The sequence below is a fragment of the Magnolia sinica genome, chromosome 7, assembly GCF_029962835.1.
Source record: "Magnolia sinica isolate HGM2019 chromosome 7, MsV1, whole genome shotgun sequence".
Taxonomy (NCBI): Eukaryota; Viridiplantae; Streptophyta; class Magnoliopsida; order Magnoliales; family Magnoliaceae; genus Magnolia; species Magnolia sinica.
In genome coordinates, this window is record NC_080579.1 from 20,891,124 (window position 1) to 20,905,239 (window position 14,116).

The window sequence follows — 14,116 nt, forward strand, 5'->3', positions numbered from 1 at the left end:
TAAAATAGGACATTAAGCAGTATAATGTTCATAAAACCAAGATATAAATGGGGTCTAATATGCAATATTTGACCCTCAACAACCCATTGCCAAATATATTAAAAGATGGGTCATGGTAACTTGTTGATTTACATGGACTAGATGTTATAAGAGCCCGAGTCATTTCCAGGGCACTTGTGTTTGTTTTACGTTACCCATTTGGTAACCATTTTCTTTGAGGTAAAGGAGTATTTCTCTGAGTGACTTCTAAATGATTTAGATGTGACTTTGTGATTTGTCTTGGAAGTAACATCGGATTTCTTAACCATAGGACATTCCCATTTATAGTGTCCTATCTTTTCCACAGTGATGGCATTCAACTAAATTTTTTAAATTTAGAGTAGTTGAATTTGTCATCATTGATGAGGTAGAGGAGGATTCTGATTCATATCCTAGGCCTCTCATATTTTTGAATTTTCTACCCATGCCTAGAAGTTTTTCAAAATTTTCATTACTTTGAGTAAATTTTCAGGTTAGTTCTGTTGTTTGATCAAAATATTTTACTTCCATTTTTAGTTTCTTGTTTTCTGTTTTTAATTTTTCAACTTTCAATTCTGAAAGTTCAATTTTCTTGATCAGATTATCAAAAGTTATACTTCTAACAGTAGTTCCTCTCCCCTTTTTAATTTTCTCAAGATCAAGTTCATCTTCCTCATCTAAATTCTCAGGAATGACTATAGTGGTGGAGGCCATGAGGATGTTTAGTGATTTTATGTCTCCATCACTTTCTAACTCATTTGAATCTAAGTTTGAGTCATCACTGTCATCCCAAGTGGTTTTCATAACTTTTCCTTTGGAATTCTTTGTAAGACATTGTAAGACCCGACCTGAGTTCTTGCGTATGCATGTGTGTGTAGGTGTGCATTTCATTTCTCATGGTCTCGTGGTCTTACCGGTTGAATCCCGATGACCCGCGACCTTTGGGTAGCGTTTGCGGTCATCCTTGAGTCTGGTCACGTTGACCCGACTCGGATCGGCCCGAGACTTATGTCATCTTGTTCGCATCGTCATTGCGGTTCCAATGACACATCTTGTGTGTCTATCTGATATGTAGATCTACGTTTCATTATATGGCCCTTAATTTGATCATGTGGCCCACCTTGGAGTGGTGCATGTAGCCCACACTCCCTCTTTTGTACAAGCTCCAATAAACACTACACACACCACATAAATTTTCATAACTCACACTACCAAGACCTCACACACCACCCAAACCTACCCTACCCTCAGCAACTTTGGTTTCTCCTCCCTAAGGTAATCATTTCTTTTCTTACAAACAAATCATTTCTATCCTCTTTCTCTCCTTATCTCTCTCCTTCCTTCTCATTTTCTTCATTCCAGCAATTTCCTCTCACAAACATCCCATTTTCCTCCATTACTCAAGCCCCTTGAAGCTTCAAAATCTCTCAAGCCCACCCTTAGAAATTCATCCTAGCCATTAAACCTTCTTCCTTGGTCCAAGATCTATCTTGTGTGGGAGATTGAGAGCTTGATTTGAAGGTGGGTGTCTACAACTTACTGATCCTTCTTCTCTATCTTGATCCTTTTATTTCTTCATGTATGGAACATGTGGGACCCACCAATCCATGGTGGGGATCCCATTTGATCCCTTAGATGTGGCCCTTGGCTCATCCTATATGCATGCATTGTTCCATGATGGGGCCATTCTCCATGGACCCCCTCATGATGTATCTCATGATCCAAATCATTCTAAGGTCATCTAGACCTTCATTTTATGGTGGGGATGGTATCCCAACCATCCGTTTTAATTTTTAGTCATGCATGTATGAGATTCATAGTGTAGATGTATATTGGTGTATGATGTGTGGTTGGATTTTCTTGGGAGGTCTTAATAGTGGCGGAGCCTTCCCTATGGCCGAATTTCCCTTCCTTCTCTTCTTTTCTGTTATTCCCATCCCTGATCATGGTGTGTGGCCCACCTTGTGGGCCAACAAAAGTCTAGCCACCCAAAAAGAAGAGGACACCCATGACATCCCATCCTATGACATGTATCCCCAAAATCTAACTAATTGGGACACATGAAAATGTGTTTTGTATGGTAGGATGATTTAGATATTTGTGGGGCCCACTAGGGTGGTCCATCCTCTAATTTTCTGGGATTAAAGCCCATTTTAATTACTGATTAAAATTATTTTATTTCAATGTAATGTTACTGTCCAGAAACTGTCTGGATAGATTTTTGAGTCACTTTGGGGCTTGATTTCTGGGAATTTGATGGACAGATTGATACTAATTTATATATGATTCTTGTAGCTGCATGACCCACCTACAACCATTCTAAATTTCAACGCCAATGGACCCCATTTGGGCATCCAAAAGGATGGGCCAACATAGTGGGCTGCCAGAAATTTCTACTGTGCAGACCAGCAGCATAGTCTCATAAAAACAAAATTTTAAAAATATTTTATTAGAAGTTGGACCACCTTTTTGGGTCTCACTTTGTTGTAGGCTTGATGAGGGACTTTGGAATTCAATTTTCAAGAATTTTGGAGGCCCAGAACCCTCCCATTTGGATGACCCAAATTCAGGATAGTTACATTTCCAGCAGCACTCCACCTTGGACAGGTTGGAATTCCGAAATTTATTAAAATACTTTGGAGTGTCTAAAAATTCTAAAAATTTACAGAGGGGTGTCCCACTTATGGTAGGACCCACCTACCAAATTTTGGAGCCAATGGACACTTGTACATACTATGCTGGTGGCTGGACCGGTCCACTATAATGTGGTGTCCACATCAGTCCGATTTTTAGAATAGATTGATTTTTCTAAATGAATTGAAATATTTCTACATGTCTAAAAATTTTGAAATTTTTTGGGGGTATGGTTCACCTGTGTTAGGACCCACCTACCAAATTTTAGGTCCAATGGACCCTTGTGTACACCGTGGTAAGGGTCGGACTGGCCCACTACGTTGGGACGTCCAGGACAGTCCGATTTTCTGGACAGTCTGTTTCATTTAAATTAATTAAAATATTTCTAAGTGTCCAAATTCTGAAATTTTGTGGGGGTGTGTCCTACCCATGTAAGTGTCTCCCTACAAAATTTCAGACCCAACAGACATTCGAGCTGACCGTGGTGTGGACTGCAAATTTGGGTCAGTTTTGGGCCAAACACCCAGGCCCGTAGGACTACCCACCATGGGATGCCCCTACCTTGGGCTATTGCTGGGCCTGTATTGCAGCAGCATGACCCACTTATAATATGTGTTGTATATCCCCCTCTCATCTGGTAGGACCCACAGTGATGTATGTGAGCCATTAAAAAATAAATATACTATAAATTAATTAAATTGCTAAACTCCAACAACGCAGAGAATGGGTGGGCTGGAATTTGGCAATGAGCCCAATAATTGTTGCCTATAAATGTTTTTTTGGGGTAGTATGACCCACTAGATTTGAGGAGGATTTAAGTCAATTATCTTACCATCTTAACTTTATTTTTGGGCTAAATTAGTGCATGATTAAAGGCCCATTCCAATTGGATTCTTCTTGGGCTAGTCTTCTAGTTAATTATGGGCCTTATAGCCTTGGTTGGGCTGGAACTTTTGGTAGGCTTGTTGAACCCTTGGGTCCTATATTTACCATGCCATTGTAATGGGTTTTATGGGCGAAATACTCAAGTAGTTGGGCCCTTGCTTGTCCACTATAGTAAATCCATACTTGGGCCGAGATGTGAGGCCCAACTTACTTGTGTTAAAAATAAGGATTTCCATATGATTGGGACAATGGGCTGCCCATTAGGCTCACCACAATGAGTGAACCCATGAACCTTATGGTTGGGCCCTAACCTTGTTTAATGGCTCACCAGGTTGCCTATGTGTTGGGCATAGTGTATGGCCAACTAGGCCATGAATCGATCGTGCCTTGGACCTTTCTTTACATACGCAGTAGGCTGCCTTTTGGGACCCAGTTAAGGTTAGATGTCTTCCTTGGTGGCCCTAAGGTAGGCCCATAAGGCCCTTATAGGTGGTTGAAGGCCCACCTTGGACCTTGTTAGGCCCGTCTCCTCCTTGAGGCTTTATGATTCTCCTAGCTTGTGGGTTATCCCAAAGTATTGGGCCCCCACTAGAGGACTTCGCTTCTCCTTAATACCTATCTATGTACCTAGGTCTTGTCCCTCCTTAGGACGGAGGAATACATTCTATAGGTAGCACACTTACATCATCATGACCCATATGCATCATCTGTATGAATTGATTGCATTGTATGGTGGTCATTGAAGGATGGAGTTTCTCCCCTTGTGCACATTGTGTGCCTGCAGCTAGTGCATGAACTGTGTGTGTGACTCATGCATTGCATAACATTTCATGATGATACCGCCCTTGCTTCATCAGGGCCTTGCCTCCACAGGGATATTCGTGGATAGCCGTATGAGTGGACACCAGAAATATTACTTGAGCATACCGGGTGCATAGGATGTCCATGTGTGAAATTCTCAAAACTTCCATGGTACCAAGGATCTACTCCAACACCGTGACCGAGTGGAAACTATGAGCGCACGAGGGCCTTATACCGTTAAGCCGCGATTCCCACTATCGTGTAGTCGATTGGATAGGGATGTGGCCTTACCTACCTGGTGTGAGAAAGCATTGTTAGGCTGAGTCTGACCAGCTCGTAAATGAGTCCGCTACCATCAGGCCTTGTTGGTGATTGGTTGTCCACAGGCGGGTAGTGAGGTCTCTTACGCTCGTTTGACTGTGCGGGGTCTGTAAAGCAGCAGTCATTCAGTAGTGTAATAGACCCCGGTGATTTCCTTATGATTGGAAATATACTTGACATAGGGTTTGGTTATGAGCACTGGCATTACTTGCATCACATTAGCATTGGCTGTGTAAGCCCCTTCATGTATTGCCTCGTATGGCGTCCAGTACTCATCATATCGTATTCATGATAAGCCTTGGTAAGGCTAGTGATGTTCTCATTGAGCATGTTTCCATTGTTGCATCTCCTACTATTCTTCTGTGCACCATTGTCACACACTTACACCACCCTCTAAGCTTCTATAAGCTTATGCACGATTGATGCGTGTAGGAGACTCTAGGTAGGCGACGTAGCAGCAGAGCATGGAGTAGAGTTGAGCTTGAGGACTCCAGTGTTGCTGACCATTTTCTCTCTTTTCCCATTATCTTATGTATGTCCTTTCGGACCTGATGTAAGCTTGTAAAAGTTCAAATTCTCAGTGGATTTTATGATGTGTGCCTTATTATTCTCAGATAAACTTGCTGTGATCTTGGGTATACTTGTATTGGAAATGATTACACTGTTATGAAAATCCTCCTTCTAGGATCCCAGGATCGGAACCTGCCTCGGGAGCCGAGAATAGGGTTCTACGGAGGCTCTTGCGGCCAGAACCGGCCATCAGGTTCCTTGAGTTATGGGATATCAGCACCGTGCATTTGATGTGTCCCCTTTAAGTTATGAGATATCTCAAAAATCAGTCGTATACGAAACTCAGGTGGGCCATAACATCTAAAACTATATGAAGACATCCCTAAAGCATATAAAAGCATTTGGTGGGCCCACATGAGTTTGGAATGCCTATGAAACTTGGTTTGACTCCTCATCCAAGTGGGACACACATAATGAATGGGCTAGATCTATGAACCACATCTAGGTGGGCCCAATAAATGATTATGAATGTTTTAATGGATGGTAACCCTCTCGTATGTGGTGTGGCCCACCCAATTCATGGATTGACTTTATTTTTAAGCTCGTGGCCCACCATGGAATGGTGCATCTGACTGATGGGACAGAACCAAAGTTCAAGTGGACCCCACCATAGAAGAGTGTGGGATAATGACACCCACCATTGAAACCTTCTTTGGGCCCACCACGATGTTTATTTGAGATCCAACCCGTTTATAAGTTAATACAGACATGAAATAAGGGAAAACATAAATATTAGCTTGATTGAAAACTTCTATGGCCCAAAGAAGGTTTTAATGGCAGTCATTCAATCCCCACTGTTTTTTGTGATGAGGTCCACTTGAACTTTGGAACTGCCTCATACTTTGGCCAATGCTCTAAGATAATCTTTCCAAATGGATGGATGGTGTCGATACAACACATACATTATGGTGGGGCCCACAGTACGTGGTGACATCACATTGGTAGCACCTTTCGGATTGTGAATTATTCAATACACTCTTGTTGAACTGAGTAAACTCTGTTGGGCCCACCATGAATGCATGTACCTGCTCCCTCCATCCATTTTTTCCATATCATTTTAGAAGTTGGTCCCAAATTTTAAGCATATCTAAAGCTCAAGTGGACCATACCAGAGGAGACCGTGAAAGTAATGATTTCCAGGGTTGAAACCTTTCCAAAGCCTCTAGTGATGTTTATTTGTCATCCAACCTGTTCATAAGATCACACAGATATGGATGAAGTGAAAACATGTTGAGGGTCGAATATTGCACATCAGACCTTAGTTATTGCCAGGATTTACAAACATAGTACTGTTTATCGGCCTGATTTAATCATGTTTGTGATACAGGGCGTATTTACGAGCCTGGACTGAAAAAGGGTGATAAACGCATGGATCTGACGCTCCAGAATCATCAAGGCAGGGGACGGACTCTAGGAGACCAAGAGCGATGAAATTATACACTAGGGGTCCGCGAAAATCGAGAAACTGAAGCTCAAGGCCTGAAAGTCAGGCAGAATGCAAGATCACTGGGTTTCCATCATCCGTTCGGTTCAAAACTCCATTCGTGGCCTGAGGACCAGTGCACTCAAAGTCTGTCAGCAAGCGCTGACTGACACAAACTCAAATTCTTCAAATTACGCAACAGCGTAACGCTGCCCGTCTGTCAGTTTGCTTAATGGGCCCCACTCATCATGTGATTAGAAGATCTAGGCCATCCATTAAGATTTCAAAGGCTGTATTGCCAACGCTTAGGTGACAGAATTTTAGGAGATGGCATATATCAGATTTCAACCGTCAAAATGGAAGATGGACGGCAGTGAGAAAACTCTTGTGGGCCACGCATAAGACAATTCAAAACAATCCATTCCCTAATGGATTTTTGAAAGGATCATAATGGACGGAGTGGATTTCTCAAAAGGATGTCTAATTGGGCCCACCATCATCTCAGCGCACGAAGAGCGAACGCTCTGTTCGCACGTGACCGGAAGATCGGGGCTGTTTTGCATTCGAACGACCCAGCTCATGCAGACCTAGGAGAGCGAATTTGAAGAGAGCTGCATGATCAGTTTTTCATCGTTTAAACGCAACTCGGATGGCGGTTTAAAAAGCTCAAGTGGGCCACACCAAAACAGACGAAAAACGGCCATGTACGACCGGTTTTCCGTGTGCAGTCCAATGAATGGACCCGATCTCGCGAGAAGATCCAAGAAATGGGCCCACCATCATCCCAGCGGGTTGCGGAGCATACAATCTGACTCCAGCCAGGCCTCTCTGCTACTGCTAGTAGACTTTATAAGCGAGAGAGAGAGAGAACCAGGGGGAGGTTTTGGGACGAGTAGGGCTCCTGGACCGTGGGACTGGACGTGGCTGGAGTTTTTTTTTGTTTGGCTGGGAAGCTGGCAGCGTGTGGAGAAAAGAAAAGGAAGAAAAGAAGAAAAAGTTGAGGAGAAGCTGGAACGGAGAGAGAGAGTGAAGTAGCCTGGTTTTTATTCCTCTTTTCATTTATATTTCTTTTAAGATTTAGCCCATTCATGTGTGGCTAAACCTCTTAGCTAGGGCTAAGAGGTGAAGCCTGTAGCAAGATGGGAGATTCTACTTTGAGCCTTTAAAATTCATAAACTGAATTTGATTTAGTTGATTATTAAAGGAATATTTTTCTTAGTCTTTAATGGTCTGTTGTGACTGAAATTACAATGGGTTGCAATGACTTTGAATATTTCTTTTCTCTTTTGATGTTTATGACGTCAGGAGGCCCTGTTGTTCACCATCGTCTCCTGGGCATGGTTGGATGATAGTACCCTTCCTAACCTTCATAGCATGTTGATTGATTGGTTGGTGATTAGTTTAATTCTGTTGTTAACTTTATCTCTTGGGTATGGTTTAGTGATGGAATCCATTCTAATTCATATACCATTCTCGTAAAGCCTAAATCAAGTAAATTCAGTTTGATTTCCATGATTCCTGATGCAAGCATAAGATCTCCCTGATCTCTACAAGTGGATCCTCTGAATCCCTAGTTTCCTTCCTCTGAATTTCTTGAAGTTTTAAATAATTATTCCACAATTATTCTTTAAAATTCTATTTGGCTAGATCATATCTTAGTCTAGTTCTAGTTCTACTTGGTTTCAGATAACGTATAGGTATCAGTCCCTGTGGATTCGACCTCGGTCTTACCGAGTTTATTACTACATCACAACCCTATACTTGGGGAGTGAACAAAACACAAATATATCTTGACCTAAAAACTTCTGTGGCCCCAATAACTTTTCAAAGGTAAGCATTTAATTAACAATGTTTCCAGTGGTGTGGTCCACTCGAGCTTTTTATATGTTTCATTTTTGGGCTAAAGACCTAAAATTATATGATTAAATGGATGGACGGAGTGGATAAACCACATGCATTCATGGTGGGCCCCACAGACTTTACTCGTATTGAGTGCATCCTAGTCTGCCCCCTGGCTCTCTCCCGGTCACGGATTGCATCCTCCCCCCTCCCGTCTACAGCTGGGAACGGGCAGAGCTTTCAGTGACCACCGTTATGTATATGTTTTATCCACGCCGTCGATCCATTTATCCGTATCATTTCAGGATATTAGGCCGAAAATGAGGCAAATCCAAGAAAAAGGTGGACCACACAATAGGGATTAAACTTTTACTGTTTAAAACTTCTTGGGGGCACAGAAGTTTTGGATTGAGCTGATATTTGTGTTTTCTCATCATCCAGGACTATATAACTTTACCAATAGGTTGAATGGCAAATAAACATCACGGTGGGCCCTTGAAAAGTTTCAACGGTGAGAATAATTATCGCTGCTGCTTCCTTTTGTGTGGTCGACTCAAGCGTTGGATCTACCTCAGTTTCAAAATAATATCCTAAAATGATACGAAAAAAATGGATGGACGGTGTGGATAAAAGCCATACATCACAGTGGCCACTCAAAACTCCTGCCCGTTCCTAGCTGAAGACGGGCGACGGTAGGATGCAATCCGCGTTCCGCCCGCCCTAATCCTCTCTCTCTCTCTCTCTCTCTCTCTCTCTCGCCCTGATCCCCTCCCTATCCTCTATCTCTCGCCCTAATCCCTCTCTCTCTCTCTCTCGCCCTAATCTCCTCCCTCTCCTCTCTCTCTCTCTCTCGCCCTAATCTCCTCCCTCTCCTCTCTCTCTTTCTCTCTCCATTTCTCAATCTTCTTCTTCTACTTCTCATTTGATGTTCTGATTTTTGGTTGCAGAGCTTGAGAGTATGCCGAGTTTCTTCATTTGCAGAACAAAAGTTTTATGAATTTTGGTATGATGTTGCTTTATCACGTTTAAGATATGATTTTTCGAATTCTATTTGAATGCAATAAGCATATTTTAGTATGTTTCTCTGTAACATTTTACACATCATAGATTCTTGATAGACATTAAATTGTGTTAGTTAGGGAATGATAACATTCATTCAAGGTGTGTGGGCCTACAATTATGTGTTTGTGCCATCTAATCCTTCGATCAGATTCTCCTCTCTGATGTGAGACCAAGAGCCCAAAAATTAGCCTAATCCAAACAACGAGAATCAATGAAAGTGAGAAACCCACCATAGAAACTTCCAAATTGTGTCAGGACAAAAGTGTTGTGTATATACCATCCAGTCAAGTTTTCAGAGGTGCCTCTCTAAGATGAAGAGATGCTAAAAATGAGGCCATTCCATAACCCAGGCGGGGTACGCCATAGGGAACAATGTGAAATCACATATTCTTTGTATTCTTCGTCCATTGAGCAATTTCTTCATCCCAACGTGCTTGCTTTGATGCTTTAATTGTGTTTGGATTCACAAGAAGCTTAGAGGCATTCATACAATCATTATGAAGGGATTAGGAAGATGCATAATGTTTGTAGATAACAAAATGATCAGTACATATAGGAGATTAGATGAATTAGCCAATGCCCATCGAGTGTTTAATAAAATGTCTGATGGGGATGTAGTTTCATGGATGGCAATATTTAAAGAGTATATGAAATTTGGAGTGAATGACACGGTTTGTATGTTGTTTAAAGAGTTGATTGAAAGTAGCATTAAAGCCAATAGTTGAAAATTTGTTTGCGTTTTAAATATGTATGGTAGGAAATTGGATTTAGAGCTTAGGGAAACAAATTCATGCTTCTATTGTGAAAGGAAATTGGAGCAATTTGATTGTAGACAGTGGTCTTTTTTAAGTGTGGAGATTTAATGGGTGCGCTTAGAGTGTTTGATAGGATGGCGGAATGTGTTGTTGTTTTTTTGGACGACATTGATCACGGCCTGCACACAACACGGGTACCAAGATGAGGCTATTTCAATGTTTTCACAGATGTTGTTCAATGGATTTAGCCCAAATGAGTTTGGGGTGTGTAGCACTTTGAAGGCTTGTGGAGAAGAGAAGGCTTTGAAATTCGAGAGGCAACTACATGGTGCCATAGTTAAGCAAATATGATCGAGAACAATCTGTATATTGGGAGCGCCCTTGTTTGGTTTTATTGCAAATGTGGGGAGTAATTTTATTCCTTCTTTCTTTTGTTCTTTTTTACAGTAGTGTGTGTGGGTGGGTGTGATCTAGAAATGGATGAGATATCTCATAGAGTCCCTAGCCTTGTTTACACGCATCACATGTGGGAGATATCATTCCAAAATTGATTTTACCCATGAAAAAGAGAACAAGCACTTAGAATGACAAGGCATCAAAAGAAAAGACAAGGCATCAAGTTTGTATGATTTCTATTATATAATTTCGTTTATAACCAGTTCATCTTCGGTCTCACTTCTTTTGTAGAATTTACTCACTTCCTCATGAAGAGGTTTGTTTAATCTAATTTAACTATTTAAGTACTTCTCATGGCAGGGTGTAGATTATTTGAACTGTGATAGCTGTTACCATGATGGATCAAGGCCTCAATACAAGTACCTTTTCTCAGAAAATGAGTTCCTGCTACGTATGTTTCATGTATGAACAAAACAGGAACTCAAACAAGTGATGTTCATTGGGATATCTAAAACATTTTAAATTCATTTTTAAAGAAATGGGTTTGACTGAATTGTTCCATTTCAATCAGCAAATGTCACATTGCCATGCATGTCCATCATGTCTTGCAGGTATGCAAGGATGAGTTCTACATTACGAAAGGTTGGCCAACCCATTTTGTACTCTATATGTGAATGGTAAGTCATGTTCTACTATATGTGAATGACAATCAGGTGATTTCCTTTTAATTATATTTTTATATTTCATACTGGATTGTTCTGAGTGTCGCCTCTAAAACGCATGCATCTCTTCTTTTTTACCGTCCTTTTCTGCATTTCCCTTCACAAGTGTGATTGGGATGATCCATTTGAAGGACCATTGATATTAGTCTTTCTTTTTTGCATACTCACTTCAAACATTGTTTCTTGCAATTGGCAATGATGTAGAGAGGTTCTGTTCGTGTGGTCACAGTACAGGGGCTGGGCTGACTCTGAACCTGTAAAATGAAAGGGGAGGTAAAAGGTGAGACTGATTCCTTTTCATCACTTTCTATGTCTGAGGGCTGGACTTGCAGATAAGTTAATACATACTGGATTTTCTAATAGTCATGTGAAGATGGTAGGCTGGAATCAGATATGGGGTTGTTATGGCCCATAATGGGTTGCTACGAGGCAGTAACAGGCCAATACAGGCCTGTAAGAGTTTGATACGGGGTCAGTACATTTTCTTCCTATAAAATAATGTTGAATGTTACATGGCCGTAATGGACATTACAGGGGCCATAACGGCTGTTACAGTCTGTATTGTAATGGCCATAAGGCTGGCTGTTGCGGCCACTGTTACTGTTTGAATACCTTAATATCTATTTTGCTACAGCATGTCATAACTGTTTTATCTATTTTTTGCAAGTTTTCTTGTGTCATTGTTCACTTAAGTACTTGGAAAGAACAAAGAATATTTTCATATGAAACATGGATTGATTTTATCTAATTAAATAATGGGGAAACTGATTTCTGATATCAGTATCTTGTTTAATTACTGACTCGCTCAAGGGTGGCCTCTTCTCAGGAAGGTTACCACACATTTCGTGGGGGATTCTGGAACTACTTTAGCCTGGGTATGAACTTTCCTTTGCCCAATTATTTATAGTACCACTTATCCTTATGAGAGTTTATAGGACCACTGGTCAAGGGTGGCCCCATTCAAGATGCTTTTGGCATGCTGAGATCTGTTAATTTGTCACTGTCAGTTCTGTAGTGGCTTTTTCACTTCTTTTTATTTTTATTTTTTAATCATGGTATGTAATAGCCTTTAAAGTACGAAGCATCTTTCTTATGTAGCTTCAGATGTGTAGAAATTTCATTGTTATGTTTTCTTCATTTTATTTAGCTTGAGAAAGATAAGTTTTCTAGTCCTAGAATAAATATATCTTTGAAAGTTGTTCTTATAAATGGGTATCAGATGTTATATCAAAATACTCTCATGACATAGCAAACAATTCTGTCTTGTTTCATACAGGAATGGACGCTCAAGTATCTTATGCATTTCGCTCGGAGCGGAAGTTGGATCCTGAAAAATTCAAAAATCAGATAGTTAATCAGGTAAATTTTGATTCCTAAATTTTATTTCTTGTTTAGTCGGAATGCATGGTTGCTATTTTGTAATGTTCTCAGTTATTGTGTTTCTTATTCTGATTCATTTACACCATCAATTAGTTGAACTGGTAAGAATCAAATGCAATCACTGAGATCATTTTGGAATTATTCGAGGTTTGAATCAGTGGTCTTGATTGTACTGTTAGCAGGGATAGTGTGCTTTGGCTGAAGTAAGGCAGTTCACTAGCCGACTTCATTGATTTATCAGTCTAAAGAGGTAGTTATGGGTGGAAGATAGATAATTATCATTTTTTTTTTCTTAATGGAAACTATGAAAGAATAATATCATGCACGTTGTTTTATTATTATTATTATTATTTTTTTTTTATAATCTTATCGTAGATGGAACTGGAAGACGGTTGTATTAAGTAATTCTTGGTAGTTATTTGCTTTGCTCTGTTTGTAAATCTTGTAACGTTTATTCTATCAAAAGATTCAAATCTTGTGATGTTTATTCCATCATTCTTAAATGGTATTAACCTTCGATTCTGGTGCAGGAAGGAGGAGTAAGCTACTGGAGATCTTATCCATTTGGAATTAAGCTTCTATTGGATTATATGAAAGTTAAATGCGAAAATCCGCCCGTTTATATCATGGAGATAGGTAAATAAGATTTACCAATTATGAGATTTTATTTATTTATTTATTATTATTATTATTATTTTTTTTTTTTATAGTGTTACTTCCATTCATTTTATGCATTTGGATTTGTTACATAGAGTTCTCCTATGATAGTTCATTTATCTATCTTTCCATGTGATGCCTCGAAAAGGAGAAGATAGACATGCAAGCGATTGTTTGGCTCCTTGGCTTCTTAAAAGGTGGGAGTGAATTTGTTTCCAAGTGAATCTATTTCTGTGGAAACAGATTTCTTGTGAAAGAGACTGCCTATGCTGCTTGGGTACTGGGAAAGCCATCCTCAAGAATTCAAAAATAGTGGTTGAGTACTGGAAAATGGATTATTAGAGAGGAATCAAATCCCCAGTGATTTGCTCCACGAGTGATACCATTTTGAACAGCATAAGGCAGAGCAGACAGCTTTGCCCCTACTACCATTATGACAGCGGCAACAAGGAGCAGAGAATTGACTAGATCTTCAACTGCAGGTAATCCTATAGGCCAGACCATCTACAAACACACAAAGGGAAGGGTAGAAAGAGCTGATAGCCGTCCCCTAATACCATTATGTCAGTACAATGCTGACTAGTATTAATGGAAAATTCTAGTAATTTCATAAGGTTGAGATTTACAGGATCATGTTGATGACATTGCCATAT

The 14,116-nt window shown here is 40.3% G+C and overlaps 1 long non-coding RNA gene across 1 annotated transcript; it reads left to right on the top strand.

The window, feature by feature from the left end:
- Positions 1–12,114: 12,114 nt before the first annotated feature.
- On the top strand, positions 12,115–13,256 carry LOC131252017 (uncharacterized). The gene is made up of 3 exons (XR_009174101.1): positions 12,115–12,301; positions 12,703–12,785; positions 12,989–13,256. It is a non-coding gene; the product is annotated as an uncharacterized LOC131252017 (long non-coding RNA).
- Positions 13,257–14,116: the final 860 nt, after the last annotated feature.